This window comes from Rhyacophila brunnea, unplaced genomic scaffold (genome assembly GCF_057557595.1).
Source record: "Rhyacophila brunnea isolate RB1 unplaced genomic scaffold, BYU_Rbru_1.0 scaffold_10, whole genome shotgun sequence".
NCBI classification, from domain to species: Eukaryota; Metazoa; Arthropoda; class Insecta; order Trichoptera; family Rhyacophilidae; genus Rhyacophila; species Rhyacophila brunnea.
The window spans coordinates 7,788,101-7,803,637 of record NW_028232752.1 but is presented as its reverse complement, the minus strand read 5'-3'; the positions used below and the strand labels follow the sequence as shown (position 1 = coordinate 7,803,637).

The window sequence follows — 15,537 nt, the reverse complement described above, 5'->3', positions numbered from 1 at the left end:
ATCGCACCAGAGCGCCGTTCCTGTTCGTGAAATCAGTAAAATTATCGCTCCGTCTCGTGGAAAAAACTTAATTGACCGTCTGAGCTAGATAGACAATTTAATAGAAAATCTAACACACTTGTTTTTATGAAATATACATAAAATTCGATAACTATGTAAATATCTTCAGAAAACTGTCAAGCGCTCCGGTTCGTAAACTTTTCCATTTCGAACGCTGTAATCGTAGACTGTAGAGCCACGTATAGATAAACCATTTTACAGTGGCACTATAATAGGCAATTCATATGTGTATTTGCAAATTTTGTTACAATACCTGTTTTAATGTAAGCAATCATTACCGATGCAACTGCAAATTGCTTTTGCCATACTCATGGTACCAATGTGGAGTGATTTACCTGTATCTATATTCCGTTATTGAAACTTTCTTTATTTTATTAGATTCAAGAAATATGATAGATTACTAATACTGCTTGGTTAATAATTACGCTCATTTTTACGCGATCTAACATAATCTAATCATAATAAATTGAAGTATTTAAGTTTTATACACTGGAGTAAACTATTATATGCTTTCTAGTTTCATTTATTAACGGTATATAATTAACATTTTGATAAGCTAATACAATAATGAGCTTTAATCTGTTATCCGTAGCTCATGTCTCGTGAACTTATATTGCATCTGTATTAGAGGTACCTACACAATGCAAAAAAGTTTCCGCGAACGCACACACACACAAGACACTCACACTTGTTAGCAAATAAACACGCACACCGAGTAGCAATAATTATTACAAAAGCGCTCTTGGTTGAACTTTAGCGGTGAGGTCAGAAACCTTTTTTTATGTATGGAAATTATCAATCGACCAAAGTTCGGATTTTATTAATAAATTTCTGATGTCAGTCATTTTACGAGAACATCATTCAAGGTAGCTTCCAATTTGTTATTGCTCTTTCATGCAAATCTCATATTATATTTAAACGAAACGAAAATTGATTAATCGATTGTTTTTTTTTAAATTTATTTTTGTATTGATTACAAAAATAACAATTCAAACTTATTTATCCAAGGTTTCATTTTACTATCTACATATAATTTATAGGTTAGTATTGTTTATTTACGTATAGTCATTTTTATATATATAAATACAGTGTACATATCAGTAGCGAAGGGTGGAGGTAGGCTGTAAATATCCGCCATAAATAGTGCACATTAAACTTTGTTAGTCATATACGTATTTGTTTTTATTGAGCTAAGACTACAATTCGAGGGCTTAATGTCAAACAACACTATCTACAAAAGTGCAACTTAACAGTAGAGCCAAGAATCGTTATTTTAGATTATTGTAACTTAACAAGGGAAATGTTTATTTAAAACCTAATGTTAATATTTTATAATTTATTGTGTATTGTACATTTATCTTGCTTATGATGATGTTAAAATTTATAGAGATAGTTTTTAAAAAATATGAAAACAAGGGTAACTTATGTAATTAGCGTTAAACTTTACTGACGATTTAATAAGAAATTAGAAAAGATTGACATAACGTTGTTTGACTATCATGTAGCCGTAAATGTAAAATAACGTTATCTCAAAAAAAAAAACACACTTTTTGTAGATAACGTTGTCTGACTTTAAGCACTCGAATTTAGAGATGGTATTGGTTAGTTTTTTTTTTAAATAAACCCTGTTAAATAAAAAATGTTATTTATCCATAAAATATTCAAAGTTATGTATGATTTAATTACATAATTTTAGATATTTTATAGACGAGTATTTTTTGACTATTATCTAGTAAGGCTTGGTTTTTGCAGGATTTAATTGAATTTTAAAAACTAGCCAAATCCATCTGTAAATTGTAGTCTTATTTCAATGAAAACAAATACGTATGACTGACAAAGTAAAGTGTCCATTATTTGTGGTCGATCTTAACAGCCTCTCCATCTCCAACCTTCGCTATATTAAAAATACAAAAACAAAAAATATCTTACAAATTAACGTAGAGTTTTATTTGTGAAGATCTGTTATTAAAAGCCATTGTCACCTAACTCCAAAAAGAACACTTAAAGAACACACGGGAAAACGCAATTTCAGATTTTCAACCACAAATGGTTTTGGGATTTTAGCTCTCTATTATGAATATACTAAAAAGGTGAAATTGGCTCAGAAACATATGATATGTTACCCATTTAAATTACAAAATCAGTAACCCATGTTCGACAAAACGAGGCTTAAAATAGGTACAGATAATATCGTCACCTCAATATACTACAACTAGATAACTCTGATTTGGTCATTGTTGGGAAAAGGTAATTGAAACTTTACTTGATTTACATACATTTAGGCTATAATTATTGTTTAAAATAAAAATGGAAAATTGTGCTTTGTCTAATTGGGAACAATTATTAAACAATGTTAAGTTGTATGAACAAATATTGTAGATATAATATTTTATTTATTTAATGCATTATGTTTTTAAAGTTTTCTAATATTTTCAAACACAAAATTAATACAGTTTCCATTAACTTATAACTTACCTAGTTTTATCATTTTGTAGAAAAGAAAATGTAGAATCATATTCGATAGCTATCTCAAAAACACTTAAAATCTAGTTATATAGTTGTAGTATTGAGGTGATGATAATATGAATATACACTATTTTTTAATTCATTATATTATGTAAGAGAACTTAAAATAATATAAGTAATAGATGGAAAATATATATTTAACAATTAAAACATTAATAGTTGTTATTTACTCTTTCAATTCCCGTTTTCTTTTTAAAAGTATTTAAAATCAGCTCTTCGCTTTTTTAATTTCGATTCTATACAACTTTACTATCGAAGTGTGTTAAGTTTTCCATTTCTGTGTTTACTCTTTACTTCACCTGAGGACAAGTTTTCGCGACAGCCCACGGATATCGCTACCTCTCGCTCTACTCCCCCATAGCATCGTACCGGCTAAAGCTTCATATTCCAAGCGACATCGTCCCCGAGTTTCCGTATTGAAACGCGGCTAGAGTGTGCCAACGCGCGTGGACTGGCGCCGATTGTACGACAGAGACAGGTATATCGGGAAGGCGATTAAACTTGCATGTCAGGTATCACAAACGCAGCAAAAAAACTTTTATGGAGTATAAAAAGTAACATGATTATTTTATTGATGTATCCTGTGGTTATTTCATTCTAAACCTTTTCATTGTAGTAATAGTAGATGGGACAAACATGCATCGACCACTAAGTCAAGTAATTCAATTTCCGTTTGAAATACTTATAATTTTTTCATACAGACTTTTCCTGTCTAGTTTAGTCTAGTCTAGTCCTTTAGTGTCTACGTACTATAATATATAAATAATTTCATTTAATACTATTTTTTTTTCATTCTATGACTAAATACATAGTTAGGCAGATACACGACTATTTCCATTTGAGTCACAATGAATAATATTTATATTAATAATAATAAAAACGGTATACACGATTTCAGAGTAATGCGTATATTCACAAGCGATAAGTGGTAGATAATAAATACAAAAAAATGTGTGTGGGCAAGTATATGCGGCAGAAGTAAATTTTATCTTGGATACTCTACCGTGCACATTTAGAAGATGTCTAAACCGGCTCTCTCATCTAAAATCGTCTCATCTGCAACGTATCGAATACGTCGATGTGACGTCATCGTTATTCACAAAAACTGCTGGAATAAAACACGTAAATTTAAAAAAAAACATCAGCACATGCAACTATTTTCACCCGACATGCAGCGTAAGTATAATCCCGAAATGTACCACTTCGTCATTAATTTTTGCTTGCCGAGTGACGTCTCTGTCCTCGCACTGCCTTGCTATATGCACATGTCGTGCTCAGTTTTGATTTATGACTATTATACCAGTCGAGACGATTTTCAATGTGCGGCTGGGCTTATACTTAAGAGGTGCATTCCCTCGTTTTATTTCATGATACTCTATCGATCGTTCTGCGGCTAATGTCACCATAATTATGTCATCAAAGCTCAATATTGTAAATTACTATTCATGAATTATTGTAAATAACTAATTTTATTTTTATTGTTCGTTAAAACTCTTGTTTGTGTAAATACCAGTATACATTTATTTTTGTAGACAAATCGGTAATGATAGTTATTCAATTCTGTATATTGTTTTATTTTAATGCTTTTTAAGTCTTTCTACCAAGAACCAACTCAATCCTCATAATATCAATTGATTTATAATCATTTATTTACAGTAATAATTCCAAAATAGTAATTGTATGTTTTCGAACATACATCATTTTGAAAATACTTAACCAATAGAAAAAAATCTTTTTGAAAAAAGTAAGACACCCGGCAAGAATCGAACCTGCGTCTCTTGGGTATCGCGCCCTGTGCATTACTACTATGCTATGACTGCCATGCTTAATTGCGACAAATTTTGGTACTATTCGGTTATCAGAAATACAGCGGAAAACACATTTTGAAAATACCCGATGTACTGGATTATTTGTTAGTTTGGGTAAGTTTAGGTTAGGTTAGGTTGGGTTAGGTTAGGTTATATTTGGTTAGGTTAACCTAACAAATAATCCAGTTTATCGGCTATTTTCAAAATGTGTTTTCCGCTGTATTCCTGATAACCGAACAGTACCTAAATTTGAACTACAGGCCTTTTTAATACCTGCTCACAAGCGCTCTCTAAATTAATTATGTATGTTCAATAATTAAAATGGTATATTCTTAAAATCTATAAAGGAATAAAAGAAATAGTTAATTACCTATATGGGTTCGTTAAAATGCTCTTTAGGACTTATGAAATGTATGAAAAATATAATACATGTTATAAAAAAGAGTTTGATTAAAAAAATGTATACATCGGAAATGAAACAAAACGTTTACGACCCCTGCCAGAAAGACACCTTTTACTTGATCATTTCGTGACACCATCTTGCAGACGTTCGAACGAAGTTGATATACGCGGTCGGCCGCTACTCCTGTTCTCGGGTTCCCACTCGTGTTTAGAATATACTATACACAAACATCTTATATTGTTACGTGGACTATAGTTTGACATACAGTGAATTAATTCAACGAACATACTACTTAGAAAATATTACATTAAATGAATTTAGTGACTGAAAAAACAGTGTTTATTGTGTGAAAAACCAGTGCCCAAATTGGATTAAACTTGCATTTACTGATTAAGGAATATTATTGGAATCGGTTTGTTTTGTTTTGATATTTGTACAGGTGCGCACACACATGGCTGGTCCAGGGTTAAAACCGCCCCCACCTTCATATATAATATATTATATTATAATTAGGTACACACTCACTTCAGTGTGCGTATTACGTCGTTCTTTTATAAAAAGGGCGAATTAACCAAATTGCTATTTTACAGGAGGATTTTTAACTTTTGACATTTATTTGTTAATTACTTGTGGATGATTATAAATATCTAACAAGTTTATAAAATAAAGCTTAGAAAGAATACTGTCATTATAATAGGCATTGTTATATATTATTTTTTTAAACGGCCTAATAGGTATATCACATTCGCTTTTTATTCGTAATAAATACTAAATGGATATTCGCCTTTACGATTATCATTTTGAAGCATTTTCCTGTGTAGATACAAATTCGCCGTTTTTACACAACAAAGCTAGTGGGGTACATATTGTATTTCGCCAAAATGGTTGATTCAACCTTTTTACAAAACAACGACGATTAGTAGTACACTGAAATTATTGTTTATATTTATATAATATATATGACAATATTTAATCACCACCTGATTGAAGACATTTATAATTTTCAATCGTTTTCTTATTATATTTATTGTGTGCACCTGTATTTTTATAATGTTATTTTTAATTGTTTTGTTTTATAAAACAGGTTATTTTCTATTTCTATATTAAGTTTAATGTCGTTTGCGGATAGTTTGCCAACTTTGTTAATGACGTACTTACAGAATTTGATTTTGAAATAAGTATAGTAATTAAATATTATAATATTAAAACGTTCATGGTCATATCACGAAGTAAGGATATTATCATTAGTATGACGTTTTGATTTGATCATAATAGTCCAATATTCGTAGGTAGGCGCTTTATAGTAAGAAAATAATAAGGTTATATAGGTACCTACGTTTATCCTGGATACAGCGGCAAACACATTTTGAAAATAGCCGATATACTGGATTATTTTTTAGTTTGGGTTAGTTTAGGTTAGGTTAAGTTAGGTTAGGTTATCCTAACAAATAATCGAGTATATCGGCTATTTTCAAAATGTGTTTGCCGCTGTATCCAGGATAACCGACTTGTACCAATAATAAATATCACATCCTTATGTATATAATATATTATGTAATATTACGTATATATGAATCTATACAGTGCTGGATGAAGGCCTCTCCAAGTTGATAACACTTCTCTTGGCTCCTGTACGTTGCGTTGCCACGTGGAGTATACGTTTTATAACTTTGGACTTTTTAAACAATTTTGACTACACTGATACACCTCTTTTCCTGTTTACCTCGCATAAAATTATATCAAATGGTATAAATTTGTATTTATATGTAGTAATAAATAAATAAATAGCTAATATATGTAAAAAAAATATATTTTTAGAATATATTGCATCATTTTCATCATAGAGCCGGAATGCAAAGTTATGAAGCATATACATATTACTATATTTCCGTAGAACTTTCATGGACCCGGCGGCCTCTATGGCTAGGTTCTTGCGCACCTTTTGTACCTCACGGGTAGTACCACTGGATGACTAGATTTGTCCAGCAATTTCCCTTTCTTTGATCTATGTGTCCGGCCCATTTCCATTTGAAAATTTTAGCGACCTCTATTACATTGCAAACCCTTGTCTGTTTCCTTATCCAATCATTCCGCTTTTTACCCAGCATGCACCTCTCCGTTTACTTAGGATCCATGTTTCACACGCATATGAGATTACGGGAAGCACACAGAGGTTGATTTAGGCACAGTAGTGGGAGGTCATTTTTAAAGAAATTATTCAGGAGGCCAAAAGCCTACGTTTATGTATGACGTGATAAAATATGTCTGCCAATAAATCGATATTTTATTGAACATAAAGCGTTTAAATATATTATTTTAATGCGTTTTGTCAGATAAAATGTCAAACAGGTGACATATTTCCTTTTTTTCTTTTTATAATTATTCAGAGATGTCCATTTTTGAATTTTATTAAGAGCTATTGCAAAATAATACTAAATACTCTCCCAAGTATCATAATTATGTATAAACAAATAAATAAGTATTAGCATTAAAATATGAGCACCTGTATTTAATCATTCATTCATAATAAACGTCCATACTTGGATAATTTCGCGGTGGAGAATTTTTAATGTCAACCGAAACGAAATGTCAACATGAGAATTTGTTTGCGGAGGTGTTCACTAAGTAATAAATTGTTACAGCTAAAAATAATTAATTCACATCTCAATAATAATTGTATTATTATTCGTATCTATCGTTTTTTTATAATTAACATAATGTGTTAAAAATGGCCCACTGGCAATGTGTTATTTCTCGACCTGTTTCGAATGTGTTATTATAGATTACTTAGCGAATGGTGATCGATAACCATTGTAGTGTTACTCGATGTTATGTATCCTCACAGCGAATAATACATACTAATGTAACTAATTTGTAAACAACAAATTTATAATGAACACGTTTTGTCCCTGTTCATTTACCGAAGGCCATTTGGTGTAATTAGGTTTCGCTATAATTTCGTCATAATTGTCAAATATAGTAACTGTTATAACCCTGTATAGGTCATGGCCTCATCTCATGTTTCTTCCAGGGAACACAGAATCAATGGGAACTGAAAAACCCAACGGGTGTGGTGTATCAGGTAACAGATCTCAGATCATGGCCTCATCTCGTGATTCTTCCAGGGAACACAGAATCAATGGGAACTGAAATACCCAACGTGTGTGGAATAACAGGCAAGGGTTTTGGGTGGTTTTCAGTCTTCCATTCTTGAGACATGACCAACTCAAGTCACCCTACTTTTTCATATTGTAAAACGTAAAGAGATCACCGTGCAACGCGTGTATTCACTGGTTTATCTTCTTTATCAAGTGCTTACTTGAAATAAAGTTGAATTTCATTATCAATATATTCTTTTCGATTACCTATATCAAGATACCTCTATTTTTATTAGTGTTTTGTAATAATGCAAAAGATGATTCCATCCATTTACAACCGAGTCTTAATTTAATACTGCATAATATTATTATTTATGTATGTGCATAATACTTATATTATTTTACAAGGTTACATCAATCAACATCCGCAAATCGATCTACAAATATTTATTATGGGTATATTTTGTATGCAGATATTAGCATGAGATATATATTAACCCCGTTATTATATACAACTAGCCAATATAACTGGTTTTGGAAGTAAAAAAGCTCTATGCATAACTTTGTTGTTTCAAGATTGGGCGCCTATATTTTTGAAAGTGGCTTCTCCTATTGGCTTACAGGTAGAATATACCAGCCAACGTAGATTATTATATTATATTGCTTACGTAAAAATGTGGAACATGAATTTATGTCAAATTGTTACTCTCAGTTTACTTATCAGCCTGTTATGTGTTCTTCGTTTTGAATGGCATACTTATATTTCCATTTTTTTTTTTTTGAATATACTTATTGTTAATTACAATTTTAATTTACACGTGTTTTTGACTGATGTACTCTCTGCATGGCCCCCACATCCTGAAACGAGCCCCCCTACCTATCGCTAAGGATAAAGCCAGTGTGATGCTCCACAGTAGCGTTTTCCAAATGGTGTACGCGGTAAAATTAATGTGTATATTTTTAGTGTTATTTTTAATATTTTAATACATCAATTTGAATTATGGAGTTGTCGAGTATCGATACACAAATAAAAATTGTATCGTACAAACACATGATTCCGAATAATAACATTACTGAAGGAAAATAGCTAATTTTTTTACTATTAGAGAGAATTTGTGATGTGTATTTATATCACTTATGCGGTTGATTAGCCACGCCGGGCCTCCAGGCTAGAGCCCTGTCAGCCCCCCCCCCTTTGTGGGGGCAATGACTCTCTGTACGTATTAGACATTTAAAATAAAACATTTTAGACATTATTGTCAAATAATAATATTGTATTTATATTATATATATATATTATCCATGATAATATATTTTTTTTATTCACACAAAGGTGAAATTACATTCTCTGCCATCTATATATTAGGTGATTCAGAGATATAATATGACTATACAGTTTTAGACACAGTTTAACAAATTATATATATTTTCGTCACCTCAATACTACAACTAGATAACTCTGATTTGGTCATTGTTGGGAAAACGAAATTTAAATTTTACTTCATTAACATAAATCTAAGCTATAATTATTATTTAAAATAAAAATGGAAAATCGCGCTTGTCTAATTGGAAACAATTAAATAATGTTTAATTGTATGAAAAAATATTGTCAATATATTATTTAATTCATTTGTGGTTTTAAAATTATCTAATATTTTCAAACACAAAATTAATACAGATCTCAATAACTTCTGACTTACCTAGGTATATCATTTTGTAGAAAATAAAATGTAGAATCATAATCGATAGCTATCTCAAAAACAGTGAAAATCAAGTTATGTAGTTGTTCTTAGTATTGAGGTGACGATAATATGAATGTACACTATTTTTTAATTCCTTATTGTTTGTAAGAGAACAATAATATAAGTAATATGTAGATGTAAAATACATATTTAACACTTAAAACATTAATAGTTGTTGTTTACTCTTTAAATTCCCGTTTTCTTTTTATCAAGAAATCATCAATTAAGAAATTAATCAAGAAAAAAAGATAAGAAAATCAAGTTATCTAGTTGGTTGTAGTATTGAGGTGAGTGAGATAAACACACATCACAGAATTGCACTAATAGTAAAAAATGTCGCGTGCGGCGCTATTTCACTTTAAGCATACTAACATTTCAAAGAATGTACTTGTGCGAATTTTTGATTGTTTGTTTATCGATATTCGACAACTCCGCAATTCAAGTAGGTGTCTTACCTAAAATACAAAAAAATCGCTATAAAATACCCTGAATTTTACCTTGAACACTAATTGTATTACACAACTGTAGATTGTCACAGTGACTTTAACCTTAGCGATAGGTAGGGGTGCCCGCCGAAGATTCTAGCCTGGGAGCCCGCTTCAAGATGTGGGTGCCATGTATATAATATATGAATAAAATAATTCAATTAAAGATTCAATTAAAGTGTTTATTAATTAAAATAAAACACAACACATCTGTATATAATACTTAATTTACATAATTTCATAATGATCATTAGGTACCCGTTTCATCCATATGAAAGTACTTTATCGACAGCTGTTTGTACAAAGAGCTTTTTTTAAATTCTCGGAAACGCGGCTTACATTAATCTTTTGTATTGTTGATATCGTAAATGTAAAACTAAAGAAAATAAACATCTCTCAAATCTCACATCCATTTGGATAAAAATTTGACTAGGTATGTGATTTGATACCCCGTTTAGGTACACGTACATGGATTTACTGCTGACATTACGTTGCACGTGTTATTGTGTTAATTGCACGATTGCATGCATGGATTAGGAAAAGAGTTCAGAAGCTTCTGAATTCTCACGCGAAAATTTTACTGTGCGATATAAAATATGCGCCTACGCAGTAGAACGATAGTGTCGAATCTGCCGGTAAAAAACGAACTACATCGCGCAGACTCATTTCGAGACCTATCAAATACTACCATAAAATGACGACATCGCGTCTCGTTTACTTTTACAAAAATGATATTGGTAAAACAGTCGGCACTATTACGTATAAACAGTTATTATCGCGATAGTTTAAAATAGACACTATTGGTGCAAGTAAATTCATTCGCGTGTACAAGCGTCATTGGGCTATATTATTATAATTCTGAATGTACTCATATCAGAGCCTATGTTACTCAAGCTTTATTTTGCCAAAATTTGGTTAACTACCAACAGATTTTTTAATATTAAATTAGCATATATTTAGGGACCAATTCATCTGAAACAACAACTTGGAATTTTTAATCCATAAAACAGTAAGTTCTTTAATATTATTGCGAGTTTGAAAGATCTTTAATGGCGGTATTTGGACTTACGATACGCTAACTCTTATGTAAAGATTTTATTTAGGTATCGTAATTATTAGTCTATGTACACAGTTAATTCAATCGCATTAATAATATATATATGTATCTATGTGTGCTTATTTGAATTAATACTTTTCTTAAGCATTTAATTGTTATCTATTAACTGTGCTTGTTTTTTTACCGTTTGAATGCTGGCATACAATTTTCTTTATGATTGTTCAACGTACGCAATCGTAATATAAATTCAATAGAGTAGAATAATATTGCAACTTAATACCTTGATAATCAGGTTTTGGAATTGCACTGCCAAGCCTTTATTTTGAATTTTGAAATTATCTGATTTTATGACACCTCAGTCTACAAAAACTATTATCGGTAGACTACCGCAGTTTTGTATAGTGAATTTGTGTTAATGTCTATTCATATCAAAAGTATAATTGGTAGTTATAGCATAATAATATGGTATTTTCGTCTATCAAATGCACAATGGAAAAAATACCTTGCTTGAACAATGATCGATAATTTGAATTCATACTGCGAGCTTAATTTTTTTTTATTATTTTATTCACCCAGTGTCGTGTTTGTTTTAATTTATAATATATGCACCGCTGCGTTTATGGATATTATTTTTGTTGAGCGTTTTTGATTTTTATTGAATAATCCAGTGGCGTACATAATCGTTAACTATAAATGTCAATATATTACGTATTTCTGTTTTTGTTTGATGTATTGACCGCTAAAATGAAACTGATAAATAATAATCTATGTATTTCGCAACCCTAAGTGCGATTTTTTTTAGAATTAATAGTTTTCTGATGTGAATTAAATCAAAATTGCAAAACCGTATACCAATTATTAAAATGTAAGTAACTGAAAGCAAAGAAAAACACTCAGCTACAAAGACGACGTATTAACGGTGAATTTACCCTATATAATATTTATAATCATGTGGTGATAGCAAGACAAATCACAAAAACACAATTATAGAACTAGTCACATAAAAAATCGCAATGGAACCGGCATGGTATCAATACGCGTAGCAGCTTCCGGCTCAGTTTGGATAAAATATGTTGAACCTTCTTACATATTCATATTAAAAAATCACTGAATACAATTTCAGTTCGTACCCGGGTGCCACTTTTGTAAGCAACAAGTGAAGTAGTATTTTATATTATATTATATCTTTTTACACATATTCTGTGATTGTAATCTTACCTAATTATACAATGAGTAATGGATATTCTTAGATCACCATTTTATGTTGGGTTTGTCCATTGCTGACTCAAGTAGAAAGCCGATACATTCACAACGATTGGTCCTACTTTTTCAGCCCTTGCCGTTGTTGACTATTATAGATGACCTGTCATTGTTCTATATAGTGCTCATACTGACGCGTCTGTCGTGTTCACACAGGGAATGATTTGATTTGGATTGATGAGTTACAAGATAAATAATACACTAGTATTAACACACCTTCTACAAATGTAATGCATAGATCAATGCTACATATTTTTTGGAAATCGATATTGCCACCGGTTTTTGTGTGAAGGACTAGTCTGACTTTGACAGCTGATGAATAACAGGAATGTATATTATTTATGAATAACACTGATAGTTTATATATTTGATTAGAGATTTTTTTATAATTTTATTTGAAACGAGAAAGGGCGAATCAATGCCATAATCTGGACAACTGAACAGTGGACCACTCGTTGCTAGTGCAAAAAGATATGCTCAGGTTTTATTAATCTAAAGATGGGACGGGTTTGTGTCTTTATAAGGTTAGTATTTGAAAACAATACGGCCGACACATAATAAAATTCATATAATTTTTCCTACGAACTTGTTTTCGAGTTTGACCAGAAAGAACCTTAGGTACGCTGAATATAATAATTTAGACTTTATAATAGTGTTAGAGAAATATATTTTGTAAATGAAATATGATAAATCATAATATACACTGAGGACTTAATAATTAATGGTTCGAATAACCTTGTTTTATTGATGTTGCGATTTATTGTCACTGAGACGTAAAGCTATCTGATGTCATATGCCATTTTGACATTTTCATAGAAAAAAGTTGTATACTTTTTATACGTATATTATTTATTAAACTAACATTAAAAGTCTATTGAAGTAAATAAATACTTTTTTTTATTACTGTGAAATTATTTCTACTATGCTGGCATACGTTATATTGTATTGAATCTTTGTTGTAAAGTTGGTATCTACTACGTCTCTGATGTTTGATTATATTCAAGTAAAAAGCTACTGATTGAAAGCTTTACCTTGAATGCCAATCGCGATAAAATCAACACAAACTCTCGGCATAAGAGTCAATATAAAAATAACTTTACACATATTATTTTTATTACTTTGGCTCACTACAGCATTTAAAAGTGACTGTCACGCCTTATAAGGTGCAAACGTTTTGTTTAAAGTTGTTCAATCGTTGTAGACATAACAAATCAAAATTCAGGACGTTCACAACATGAGATTTAAATTTTAACCTCAGAAGAGGGAAGGAAAAAAATATACTTAGGTAATAAAATAAAGTTTCAAAAACAAAATACATAGTACATCATTGAAAATGTCTATGTCTTTAGGGAGAGCATTGACTAGTCTTGCACCCCTCGTTAGTGGTGCCCCATAGGCTTGACTTGAGGAAACAGCTCTGACCCAGAATATGTCACCACGTGGCACGTAAATAATTGACAGGCGCATAATAGGTATATAATTAAATTCTCTAAAACGCCAGGATTGGAAACCATTCCTCTTGATAACGAGAAAAATGTCTCAAGAGCAGATTCTAAATTCAAGAGAGTGAAGAGTGAGCAAGTCAGAAAGTTATTATTGTTGGACGAATTATTAAAAGGAAAATAATAATTGCAATAGTACATTGGTAATTATGTACACATACAATTTTCATAATGTTCTATTAGAATATTTTGTCGAGCCACGCATACTAAACTTATTAAATGCAGGACGTAATTCAGTGTCAAGTTTTTAATATTATTGATTGTAAGTACAAATACATGCATACATGTATGTACTCTAAAAAAATCACTTCCTAACACAAAAAAAAACTGCTATAAAACTACGATTCTTTGGATTTAATAGACGAAAATTCATGATATAAAAACCACAATATGCTTACGTCTTTACGTCATACATACCTAAATGTAGATGCTGAAAGATAAGTCCAATTTGATAATAATACTCAAAGTAAAAAGGGGTTTAGTTATCATTCATTTTCATGAAAACTAAAAGAAAATTGAATATTAGATAGCTTCTACCACGTTTTTGTGCGAAACTTACTAAATCAGCATAGTCTTTCTGTATAAATATTATACATTGTGACTAATTTTACATAATACAGTCGAACTCGGTTATTACGATCTCGGACATAGTGAGATCTCGGATGTAATGAGGAAAGATTTGTTGACATTTTGGTTTATGTTTTTATCCATACATTTATTCACTGTTATAACGAGCAACTTATCGGATATTCCGAGCTAAAACACTGTTAATGTGTCGATCGTTTAAAAACATTTCGACCCTAGGCAATAAAATCCGATCGGACAGGATGCCGCCGGGGTCGGATTACGTTTATGACATTAGTTAAGTGTCTAAGTACTTACCTTATTGGTGTTTTCGCCGACAATAATGAAAAGTATCCACGCATATGGTTGAAAAATCCAAGTTTTGTGAAGTCCGTAGGTACCTACCAGCGTTCATTACAATAAACATTGTCTTTTGTAGTTTATGAATGCCATGCTTGTTTCGGGGATTTTTACGATGGTTTTCAGATTTTTTATTTTCGACTTTTTGTGTTATGTGACCGCTCATTTAAAAATACATATTCTTTGATATAACGAGTAACGCTTATAACGAACAAATTCAGTCGGTCCCATCTTTCTCGTAATAACCAAGTTCGACTGTATTTAATTAATTTTCAAATAAATTTGAGATAATTTTTAGTTTTTCATTTCTATTTCAATTTTTATTCTAACAAAATAGTGATTCCATAAAAAAAATCAGCGGCTTTAGTCGGTAATACTTATTCTTGTTATTAAGAAGTTTGTTAAATAATGTTTTACAGCTACTTACATGTGCCTGTACGATGCGGTGTGCCACTTAGTAAAGGTTTTTAGTAGTCATAGTATAGCGTCAGTAGAGCCTGCACACACTCAGAATGGTAATTATTATTGTGGCCGAAGGTACGCAAGGCAATTTGTTCGATTGTTCTTTATGCAAACGATTCAGAGAACATCGAAAGCCGCGAAACGAATTCAAAATGAGAATCACCTCATGTGTAGAGCAGTGGTGCACAAACGCGGCCCGAAATGGCATTT

General features: G+C 31.2%; 1 protein-coding gene across 3 annotated transcripts in view; it reads left to right on the top strand.

Moving 5' to 3' along the window:
- Positions 1–15,537, top strand: part of ec (ubiquitin specific peptidase echinus) — a 424,072-nt gene that overhangs the window by 338,875 nt on the left and 69,660 nt on the right. Inside the window, exon 1 of one of the 3 annotated variants that reach the window (XM_085950296.1) lies at positions 4,937–5,209. The exons of the other annotated variants lie outside the window; for them this stretch is intronic. The gene's annotated coding sequence lies outside the window, so the exon portion shown is untranslated. Of the gene's footprint in view, positions 1–4,936; positions 5,210–15,537 lie in introns of those variants that run through there. 3 annotated transcript variants of the gene reach the window in all.